The sequence below is a fragment of the Myotis lucifugus genome, unplaced genomic scaffold (genome assembly GCF_000147115.1).
Source record: "Myotis lucifugus unplaced genomic scaffold, Myoluc2.0 scaffold_80, whole genome shotgun sequence".
Classification (NCBI taxonomy): Eukaryota; Metazoa; Chordata; class Mammalia; order Chiroptera; family Vespertilionidae; genus Myotis; species Myotis lucifugus.
In genome coordinates this window covers 2,771,214-2,782,719 of record NW_005871128.1, presented here as the reverse complement: position 1 = coordinate 2,782,719, position 11,506 = coordinate 2,771,214, and the positions used below count along the sequence as shown (strand labels likewise).

The following is an 11,506-nucleotide window of genomic DNA, read 5'->3' as shown; positions in this document are numbered from 1 at the left end:
TTACTACATATGATGCACTTTCTCAGTTCCTACTATAACAACTGGATTTTATTTCATTTTTTAAAGTGCTGGTCAGAGCACATTCAATTGATTTCCCAACTCACTAATGTGTTATAACCCATAGTTTGAAAATAATGCTCTAAGCAACATCCAAACTGTAAAAAATGATATCTAAAAAGCAAGACAGAGAAAGATGAAGTTAGTAACTAAAGAAAGCAAATGAAGTTAATAAAAATATAAATTCTTAATGTATATGGGTTTACTTTTAATAAATCAATGAAAAAATTAATGCAGAAATTCCAAAATGCAAAAGCCACCTCTGAGATACTAAGAAACAAAAGTCACCAAGCTTAAGGAAACCAAATGAATATCAAAATATAATTCAGGTGTCTCATCTGCCTTTGGATTTAAATATAAACTCTCTATTATGAATGAAATAAAAATTGCAAAAAGCAAGTATAGTACTACAATAAATCTTAAGTACCCTTTCATAATTTTCAAGTGTTTTGGGTTGCTTTCTATACATTCCGGTTTTGGACCATATTGACATACAAGGTCCCCTGCAATACAGAATAGGAACTGGGGATTCCCCTCTAAATGAGTTCCAAATTGTCAGGAAAATAGTGCCAATGTCATTCTAAACATTCAGGGGCTGTTTTAATGTTTTCTGTGAAATGGACTGCTAGTTTCAGCCCAGCACTGAGCATGGTGGAACATGGAGGAGAAATATCCATATTATTATTTTAAATTTATATATATAAATATATATATATATATATATATATATATATATATATATATATATATATATAAAACATTGGGTGCCTTCTCCTGCAGCACGCACAGCACTCTAAAACAAGTGCTTGGATGGCTTGCTTTTCACTATTTTTGACTTCTCGATAGAAGTTACTAGGTTTTACTAATGTCCATTAGGGAGCAATTCAACTCACTCTTTTTACTCCCTTTATGTCCAAATGACGTCAAACACATTTTCAATTTCCAAGTTGTTCCAGCAATATCCTGATTAAAAAGATGATCAATATACTTTAGGATGGTTCAGCAATGCTGCCAAACTATGATTGCATTACTTAGATTGGATGGAAGACTACGCAGGAGCCTAAGAAATGCTAAAGGGTCTTCTTTAAGAAAAAGAAGAACAAATAAAAGATAAAAAATATGAATAATACTGGTAAATGCATATCTATCAACAATTGAATCTAAACATCAAAATAAATGAACAAAGAATTTAATGAACAAAATAAACAGATGAATAAAATAGAACCAGAAGCATGAACACATGGAACAGACTGATGAATCTCAGATGGAAGTGGGGAGGGGGACCAGGAAGTGATTAACCAAAGAACTGATATGCATACATGCATTACCTAAGGACACAGACAATGGGGTGGTGAATGCCTGGGTGGAGCGGGAACCAGGTGGAGGGATAAATGGGGGAAAAAGGGGACATCTGTAATATTCTCAATAATGAAGGTTTAAAAAAAAAGAAATGCTAATTTTTATGAGTATTTTCTTCTTGTAGTATACTAACTGTTCCCTCACCCCCTTATATTTACATGTCTTTTCCCTATTTATCAGAAACACAAATGCAGAGTTAAGCTTAAAGGAGAGTAAGAATCAATTAAAAGTTCTATTTTAGGATAACTACAAGTCATACAAATCATCTTCCACTTCACATTTTTTTATTCATGTGGAACATTTTATTCATCTTAAAAGCTGAGAGCAAGATGAGATCATCATGTGTTTTTTTTTTTTTTTTTTGCTTTAAGTAGTCATATTCTAAAACACTAATGTTTTAGGCCAATTTTAAAAATTCACAAAATGTAATAATTTTGATGTAAGAATCAATCCCTATGCATAATAATCAGGAGTAAGTCAACCTTCAAACATTAATTTATCTTACAATTATAACATGAAAGGACAAGCTAATTTCTCTTTGAAATATGTACCCCATTATACCTTATATTAATATCATGTATTAATGAAATAACTGATTACCATTTACCAATGTCTCTATTAATTTTGTACTTTTGTTGTTTCAAAAGTTTAAGTCTAAACATAATTAATGATTTATTAGAGATGCATTAGAGAATTTACTTAATAAATCATCTTAAGTGGTTTGCCCCCTCACCTACTACCAGTAAGTTTCTCTTCTTGCTCTAATATCCTTTTGTACCATGTTCAAGCAACATTTTTAAAAATGGTCAGCTACATTTCACATTTTTATCATTTCTCTATCTCCTATGTATAGGTCATTAGAATAATACATAAGTATATATTTATGAGTGACCGTATTTTTCTATCAATAAATTCATAGAATGATGAAAAGGAAAGGAGTGTAAGAGACTGTCTTCTCTCTGTTACCTGTCCTGCCAAGCTTGGGTATAGACCAGGGGTGGGCAAACTTTTTGACTCGAGGGCCACAATGGGTTCTTAAACTGGACCGGAGGACGGGAACAAAAGCATGGATGGAGTGTTTGTGTGAACTAATATAAATTCAAAGTAAACATCATTACATAAAAGGGTAGGGTCTTTTTTTTTTTTTAGTTTTATTCATTTCAAATGGGCCGGATCCGGCCCGCGGGCTGTAGTTTGCCCACAGCTGGTATAGACAGTTGTAGGACAAGTCAGCACTAGGAATCTAGTTAAGGGTGGAGAATGCAAGTATTAATCAAGGAAGGAAGCCCAAGAAAATGGGATGGATCTATTTAATCCTGCTGAAACCGAGAGTGTTATAAACCAAGGAGGATACACTGAATTGACTGTGTGAAAGCCAACCTCAAGGTTTAGGCATGTCAAAGACAGGAGACTCAACAGCAGTGGCACTTTGGGTCAATGTTGTAAGCCAGTGATCCTATAGCAGAGAAGTTGTTCAAACAGCCAGGGTGAGAAAAAACTCCAGGCAAATGTACATCCTATTCATAGGAAGAGGGGAAGGGTAAACTTGACCTTCTACCAAAGGATAGAAAGCTTAGTGAAATCCTATTATTTATTTATTTATTGGTAAAGGTAAAATCTTGCTATATACTAGTAGATAGTTCAAGATAGTCTTTCAGTCTGACTCTCTTCCAAATATATTAGATGACTAGAGGTCCAGTGCATGAAATTTGTGCATGGGTAGGGTCCCTAGCGGCTGTTGGCTGCTGGCCAGGGCCTCATTTCCCTGGCTGCCAGCTGGGGCCTCCCTTCATTCTACGCTGCCCCTTGGTGGTCAACACATGTCACAGCGAGCGGTCGAACTCCCGGTTGGTCAAACTCCCGAGGGGACAATTTACATATTAGGCTTTTATATATATAGATGAGTCAGGGTCACATCAGTGGTGACAAACACAGGCTCTAGAATCAAACTGTCTGGAACCACAACCTTAGAACCAATACTTACTACCTATGTTAAATTTCTGTGACTGTTTCCACATCTGTGAAATGATGAGAATAGTCCCCCATTGTGAGTTGATATGTTAGGTATGTTAATAACATATTAACTTATTAATAGTAGTTTTTAAATTATTAACTGAAGCAAAAAGATTCCCCTCATACAAGTTTAGATCAAACATGTGGGGGTGGGTGGGGTGTTTATAAACTGCAGTGGAATGCATGAACATTGTGCCACTAAGCCCTGCACAACCTAGAGGGTCAAAAGGGAACTTGGGAAAAAAATAAAACTAGGCAGAATGAGAGATCAGGACCCCCTGGAAACTTGACCTGTCCACTGGAGTGAGAAAGTCACATGATGAAATAACCAGCCCATGATGTGAGAGAATATGGTCACAGCAATAGGACATTCTCACACAGCAATGAGAATGTGATCTCAGACCTAGTGTTCTAAGAACATGGTGGTGGGAGTTAAGGTTCACAGTATTGCAACTGTGGGAAGCTGGAGATAATGGGTCTATGGAGCTGAGCACTTGGTAAATGTGAAATTATCCTGACTGATTGACGGCCCCAGCTACCAGGTCTCCATAGGAGGCTGAAAGTTGAAAAGCTTCCTAAGCTATGGCTTGGGGCAGGATTTAGGAAGAGTGGGTGCTACATTACCGGGACATCTAGCATTATTTTTCAGGAGCCTGATACTAAGTCCTTCTACCTCTCTTCTAAGCTGTAAGAGTATGGAGATCCTTACAGACTCTGAACTCAAGACTAAATTTTAGAACTAGTGTTTTTGGCCCAGAATGGGCTTATCCAAAACATTTAGTCATAAATTGGAATACTTAACTGGCCTAAAGGCAATTTGGGAATCAAATGAGTCCTTCTTGTGACAGAAGTCTATGGAAGTGGTCCTAGTTAGTTAACACAGTCTTCCCTTCCAGGGTCAGAACCATCACCCAACTCACTTGTCTCTCTCCCAATCTGTTTAAAGTTGCAAGAGGACTAACTCACAAAACACCATGTCCACTTAGTCTTAGGATGGACAGCACTCACGTGCATTTGGGAAATGTCCCTGAACTTATACAGGCCAAGAGTCCATGGTTTCCTTTGCTTATCCTTGACTGACAGTGCTCAAGACACTTCTCCAGTCTTAGAGGAAGCACGTAGGTGATGCTAATTTTGATGGATTGAGAAAATGATTTGATGTTGCAGAAGCCTTGGTATCTGTATGGATTTGTATGGTTCAATGATTCATTCTCTCTCTCTCTCTCTCTCTCTCTCTCTCTCTCTCTCTCTCTCACCTGATGAAAACTATGGATCATGTCCCTCCAAAAAAGACTCACATTTTTTACAGATAATTTCAGGACCCTAGAAACCTGGCTATGAACTCCAGGTTAAGAACTCCTATAGCAGAAATAGGACCAGCAATAACAGGCTTTAGGTTTCTGGCTTTCTTCTTTGAAATATAAACTTCACTATATTTCAATTTAGTCTTTGTTTCTTTGATTTACTCCAAAAAGTATTTTGGGGCTACTAGATCCACAGGATGTTATTACATTTGGATAAATTCAATAACCTCTGGAACTGTGTGTTATTGAAACATGTTTTACTAGTCATCGGTTACTGGTTGAAATTCTCTGTTCTCCTGGTACACTCTGCTCTCTTAGCGACATTATTCTTTCAGGTTATCAGCACACTAATGCACTAGCATACAAATCTATTAGCATAAAATATTTAATGCAAAACTCTTACAAAAATTATTGTAAGAAATGAAGGAAATTTACTATTAAATGTTGCTGTTATTTTATTAAGACCATCTAGATTTAATTCATAAACATTAGTTAGTCAAGATTTTATTGATCTCATATTCTTTTTTTGTTTAACCCTTCACCCAGAGATATTTTTCCATTGATTTTTATGGAGAGTGGAAGAGAGAGAGAAACACTGATATGAGAGAAACACATTGGTTGTCTCCTGCATGAGCCCCAACTAGGGCCTCGGACCAGGGAAGAGCCTGCAACCAAGATACGTGCCCTTGACCAGAATGGAACCCAGGACCCTTTGGTCTTCAGGCCAATGCTCTATCCATTGAGCCAAATCAGATAGGGCTATCCATCTCATATTCTAACATAATTACAGTGCAACTTTAACCCTCCACCTTACTTTTATTTTCTTTTTTCACTTAAGAATGTAGAAATGTTTGTAACTTGTATGGAAATCCTAATCGTGGATCTAGAAGTCAATAAGTTCACTTTCAAACTTGCTTTGTAAATTGCCCATTCTTAGAAATGGTGGAACTGTTTTACACTATCTGAATAATAATGAACAGTGCTTCTCTGTGATTTATAACTCTAAGAGCTTTATAATTTGATTTATGAACAGCTCTCAAATTTTCCATTGGCAGCTCAGACAACTATGAGTAAATTTTCTGGCCAAATGACTCAGTATTTTGCTGCATGACTAATTCTGCACTCAATGTGGAAACTATATAAATGAATTCTATTCTATTCTGTGGATAATAAATGACCACTTTCCAAAAACTGTCTGCAAAGCATTATGGGGTAGATGAATTCAATTATATTGACATTTTAAACTCTCAAACTCAGACTCTTTTGAGAAGTCTGCAATGTTCACACACACACACACACACACACACACACACACACACACACACAAATTGCACAGAAAAACTCCACACATTTCCCTCCGTAGCATCATCATGGCTTCCACACCCCAAAGGACAACAATCCTAAGTTAGGCTCTAAAATTTCTAAAATGTTAAAAGAACAATTTGGGATGATTCCATTTGAAATATTTTCCCTTACAATGATGTCTTTAAATTATTTTTAAGGTTTTCATTATGGTAAAATGAATAAAAAGAACCTTCCCAAGAAATATTTGCTGAAAATAATATTTGGTATTACTGCAAATAACAATTGTTTTTCCTTCAAAAATTCAAATTTTAAAAAGAAAATAGTGATCCATCTACATGATGCCTTTCCTGATTCTGGTGGTTGAAAAGAATCACCTCCAAGGGTACATTAGACAATGTGGGTTCTTCCAAATAACGTAGTTTCTTTTCCTTTCAATATAATAACATGTATGTCATGAAAAACCATTTGGAAATAAACAGGCCATATAACACGTTTCTTCAGATTCTTCTTAATTTCTTTCATATCACTTAATTCTGAGAGTAAAAAACTTCACCTAGGAACAAGTAGATTACCAGCCCCAAATCAGTATGATTTACTTCTAATAATTTATTGCTAGAGTCATTTGTACATAAACTTCCTTTTTTGAGGAGGTGACATTTCAATGTAATGCCCTTGTGTGATTACCAGTTGGGTAATTTACTCACTTCCATATAGGTTTGTAATCAAAGCTTACAGACAATCTGGATTATATTCCAAGGTATTCCTTATCTTTCCTTCAAAATCATTCTTCTAGTGCCAGGGGTGGGGAACCTTTTTTCTGCCAAGGGCCATTTGGATGTTTATAACATCATTTGAGTGCCATACAAAATTATCAACTGAAAAATTAGCCTGTTCTATTTGGTCAAACATTTAATTAACTCACCCCTAATGCCTCGGCAGGGCCAGACCAAATGATTTCATGGGTCTTATAACAACCTCAGGCCGGACGTTCCCCACCCCTGTGTCTATCAGTAGCCAGGGCAGATGGGGAGGAGACCATGGGCAGGGATCCATCATAACTAGTCAGAGACAATTTTAATTCTGCAGAGTCCAAAGTAGCCTGGGAGCAGAAAGAACCAGTCTGGGGGACTCGAGGTTTGTTAAAACAAATAGCTAACCCACAAATGCCCAGGGGAATGCCCTCTTCTCCTCTCTCTTTTCCTCTCAATTTCTCTCCATCTCTCAGTTTCTCTCCTACTGCTGTGTCCACGCCCCTAGAAGCTTGTTCAGGAACTCTTGTCTGACAAAGGGATCTTTATTAGCCTTTATCCAGGCTTTAATTGCATTTCTACTCAGCCCTTTTAGAGTTAAATTTCTCCAAAGATTGTGGACAGCAGCTCTCCTCTGTTCACCTACCTCCCCCTCTTCTACCCATTAGTCTGGTTTTAGCCTCTCCCACTATAATGAGTCAGTTCTCTGGAAGGTTTTTGGAGGTCTCCTAGTCACCAGCCCGCAGTCCTCATCCTCCTTAACCTCCCACGTGTGCAACTGTTCCAGTTAGCCACTAAACTGGAACCCCCCCTCCACTTGGCCTCCATGGTCTTGCCTTCTGCTCTCTTTCTCCAGTCCACAAATGGAAGCAGCAGTCTCCAAAGTTCTGATTCCAATTCTTTCTAGTTTCTCTTCCTTAGTCATTTCATCCATTTCCATGACTTCACTATAATTTCTGTTGATGACTCCTGTCTGTCTCTGGTTCTGACCTCTCCACCCACATGAGCTTACTGCATAATTTCACATGGATCTTCTTCTGACACCCTCTACCTCAATGGGTCTAAAACAAAGTTTGTCATCTCCCCCTTCAAAACTCTTCCTCCACCCTAGCTCAAAACTTGTCATATTTACCACCACCCCTCCTTTTTCTCAGTTGGTCATTACACAGCTTAGGGTGGAAACTTTTCTTCTTCCTGATCCATAAGTTTGGTGTTTGTGCCACAATTTCCTACTTCTAGGGAAGTCCTGCAGATACATCTGCCATCTTATTAAAGCCCCTTACTCTTACCTTTGGGAGGTGGAATGACTCTTTGATGAGAAAAATTGGGGAAGGCCTGCTAGCTACTAATGGTCCTATCTCTTGCTCACTCATGCAGAATGCCTTGTGGATTGGAGTGTCAGGCTCCTCTCAGCCTCTGGTCTTCAGGTAAGGAGTACAAGTAGGGTGGTTCCTGCTCTAGTGCTGGGAAGCACTATACATTTGACACCTGAACAACGTGGGGGTTAAGGGAGCTGACGATTGAAAATCTGCTTATAACTTTCAAATCCCCCCAAACTTAATTGCAAATAGCCTACTGTTGACTGGAAGCCTTACCAATAACATAAACAGTTTATTAACTCATATTTTGTATGTTATATGTATTATATACTGCATTCTTACAGTAAAGTAAGCTAAAGAGATGAAAATGTTACTAAGAAAATCATAAGATAAAATACATTTTCAGTATTTATTTTTTTTAAATTTCAGGTATAAGTGGACCCTCACAGTTCAAACCTGTGTTATTAAAGGGTCAACTATAGTTCTTCAGCTATGACTGAGGGGGTGGGGCATGCTGAGTCAGGGGAAAAGGAGTAAGATGCTCCATTTTGGCCTTGGGTCTAAGCCATGTTCTTCAGTCTGACTTTACCCTCAATAAAGTTAATATTTTAATTTCCTTTTGGTTCCTTGTGTGTGTTCTCAATAGATCATCTTCTACACACCTGGTGTGAAACTCTCTGTTATTTTCCCCAACTCACCGTCTTCTCTTGGGTGATAGTGCTAACTCAATATCAAAAAAAAGTCAAAAAATTATATATACTTTTCCATTTTGATTTTTCATTTCTTGGGATGAAAGATTTGGTCAAAAGCCTTCCTCTTGCATCTCTATCCCAAAACATTAAATTTTTATGACTTCAATAAAATGTCAATTATTCTTTTAAAATGAAAACCTGGCAGAAAGAAAAGGTATGACTTCTACTAAATTAACTTCCAAAAAGGATTGATTAGTTGATTCAATATTTATTGAATTCCACAATGCACCAGGAATCACAGAAACACACAGAAAGAAGCAATTAATAACATGACGTTATTTGGAGAAGGAAGTGATAAATTAGCAACAAACAAATCAGAAAATAACAATAGAACCTGAATACTAAATTATTTTAATGATTTGGTTTGCTTATTATTAGTATCCTTGAGGTAACAAACGGAAAGAACAGAAATGAATGCATCTAAAAAGAAATATCTATAATCCTACCGCACGGCAGTTAAGCATTTGCCTGCCAAAAGAGATAAATGATGTTCTTGTGTGCATGTGAAACTTATAAATGGCTGCAGCGAGACTCAGGATGATAACAATTGTGCTAAAGTAATAGCTCAGAAAACCATAATTGCTATTTAGTTGCTTTTTGTTGTAAAAGCGCAGAGTCTCGGGCAAACTGGTTAGTGTGCTGTGTCTGTGGTCTTAGACGTGTTTCAAAGATATTTAGGCCATTTCAGATGACTCACGGATTTTCGCTACTGAGAAGTATAAAGTAAAGATGACCTTCCTAAATTCTCAGCTGTGTCTCCCAATGTTTGCAGAAAGTTAATTCAGCTTTGTTGTTTTAAATTACTCCACTAGGCCATTGTGAGTCCATACAGTAAAGAATTCTTCCTTTCCTGATGTGCCACACATTTCCGGCTCTCGGGATTCTCTTCAGGAACCCCTACACAATGGGCAGGAATGCAGTCTCTCACTGCAGTGGGCTGCAGTATCAAGAAACCTTTCAGAAAAGTGCACACGATGCAGTGCTACCTGTCAGCCGGCGTCCCAGGAAGCCTCTCTGGACTTGTGCAGCCTACACTCTGACATTCAACATCCCCACCTTACACAGCCTCTGCAAGCGAGGTCCTGCAACCCCCAACTGAGATGCAGTATATCAACAACTTGAATGTTCATTTTGTTTTTGGAAACAAGTTGTAAGTAAAAAAAACTTCATCCATTGTTTCCCACGTTTATGAATCTGGCATTTAAGACATGCATTAGGCAATGCCTTTTTGAGTTCCCTTTAATGCTTACACATGGTAATATGTTAAAATGGAAAAGAACATCAATGGTTAAGCTTTTAGGCAGAGATGTACAATTGATTTTGTATCATTAGGAAACAGCGATATTGAGATCCTTCAAGCAAATAACAAAACCTAAGCATTGTCATGGATTCTTGGCTTTTCAGAATTTTACAAATTACTTTTTTATGACACAATTCCTTCAGTCTCTTAAATATTCCGAAGAGTCCACCTTAGCAATTATTAGAAACACCACACATGCAGTAATGTGTTACCTTGCCATTATAATCACTGTTTCCTTATGCAGGTAAATAAAACAAACAAAACCCAGCTCCACACAGCACTGCCTTGGGAGCAGCCAAAGGCGCGCGGGGTACCGCACCCGGCCTGCCGGCGGGCCAGGGCAGCGAGATGCCGCAGACTGCGGCAGCAGCGGAGGCTTTCTGGCCGGGTGGCGGTGGCCGTGCACGGGAAGGCGCAGTGCAGCACACCCGCCATACCTTCCGCGTTGGCACTGCATCAGCGCCCACCGAAAAATCTCTCCCAGCCACCAACTACAATATACTTTTTGTTGGTTATGAAGAAATGGGAGGGGCAAGAGGGAGAGAAGAGGTAATGTGTGCATTTTGTGTGACAGATCATTATTTCTTCACATTCCCTAAAAAATTTCTCTTCCAAATATTTACCAGCCAATCCCAACTTCTTTCATCTGCCAGTTGCCTAAATCTGAAATTGCCCCTCCCTTGCAAATGCATTAAATGAGCCAGATTTTACGGTAAACGCAAGGATACCAAGAGGCTCTACAGTGCCCATTTCTCGGTTGCGGAAATTGCACCAAGTTTGGGTGGTGGAACAGTTCACGTCTGCGGATCGGAGCGTCCAACTGGGGAGCGCTCCCAGGTAGAAGGGGTTGGAGACAGGTGGGCCTCCCGTTCTTGGAGGACCCCAATTCCCAGGGAAGGCCCTTCCCGGTGTTCACGTTTGAGCGTGCGAGGAACCCTCCCTCCCGCAAGCAATAGCTCACCCGGCAGCATCTTCCAAAGCCCCAACATCGGGGCGGGGAGCGGGAAGACGGGAGGGTAGGGGGCAGCACCGCCTGGAGGCTCCCTCCGCGCCTTACGGTTTTCCCCCTGGCTCCTTGGCGCCCCCTGACGCCAGGCTCCCTGCAATTAGGCCAAGGGAGGCTGGACAGGCGGAGGCCCCAAGCGACCGGGAGCTTCGAGGCCCCTGGCTGGTGCACTCTCGGACGGCGCGGACTGGCGGGCGGCCCCACAGGAGGGCGCTGGGCGCTCAGGCCCGAGCGCAGCCCGCGGCCGCCGCCGCTGCAGCCATGTCCGCGCGCCCGCGCTGCCGCAGCCCGGCTGTGATGTCATCAGGCGAGCCCCCGCCACGCGCCCCATTCCCGCCCCCC

At 39.8% G+C, this 11,506-nt stretch overlaps 1 protein-coding gene across 2 annotated transcripts in view; it reads right to left on the bottom strand.

Moving 5' to 3' along the window:
* Positions 1 to 11,506, bottom strand: part of BEND6 (BEN domain containing 6) — a 46,848-nt gene extending 35,342 nt beyond the window's left edge. The window contains exon 1 of one of the 2 annotated variants that reach the window (XM_023755579.1): positions 11,120 to 11,506. The gene's annotated coding sequence lies outside the window, so the exon portion shown is untranslated. The remainder of the gene's footprint in view (positions 1 to 11,119) is intronic. The other variant, XM_023755580.1, reaches the window with a different exon arrangement.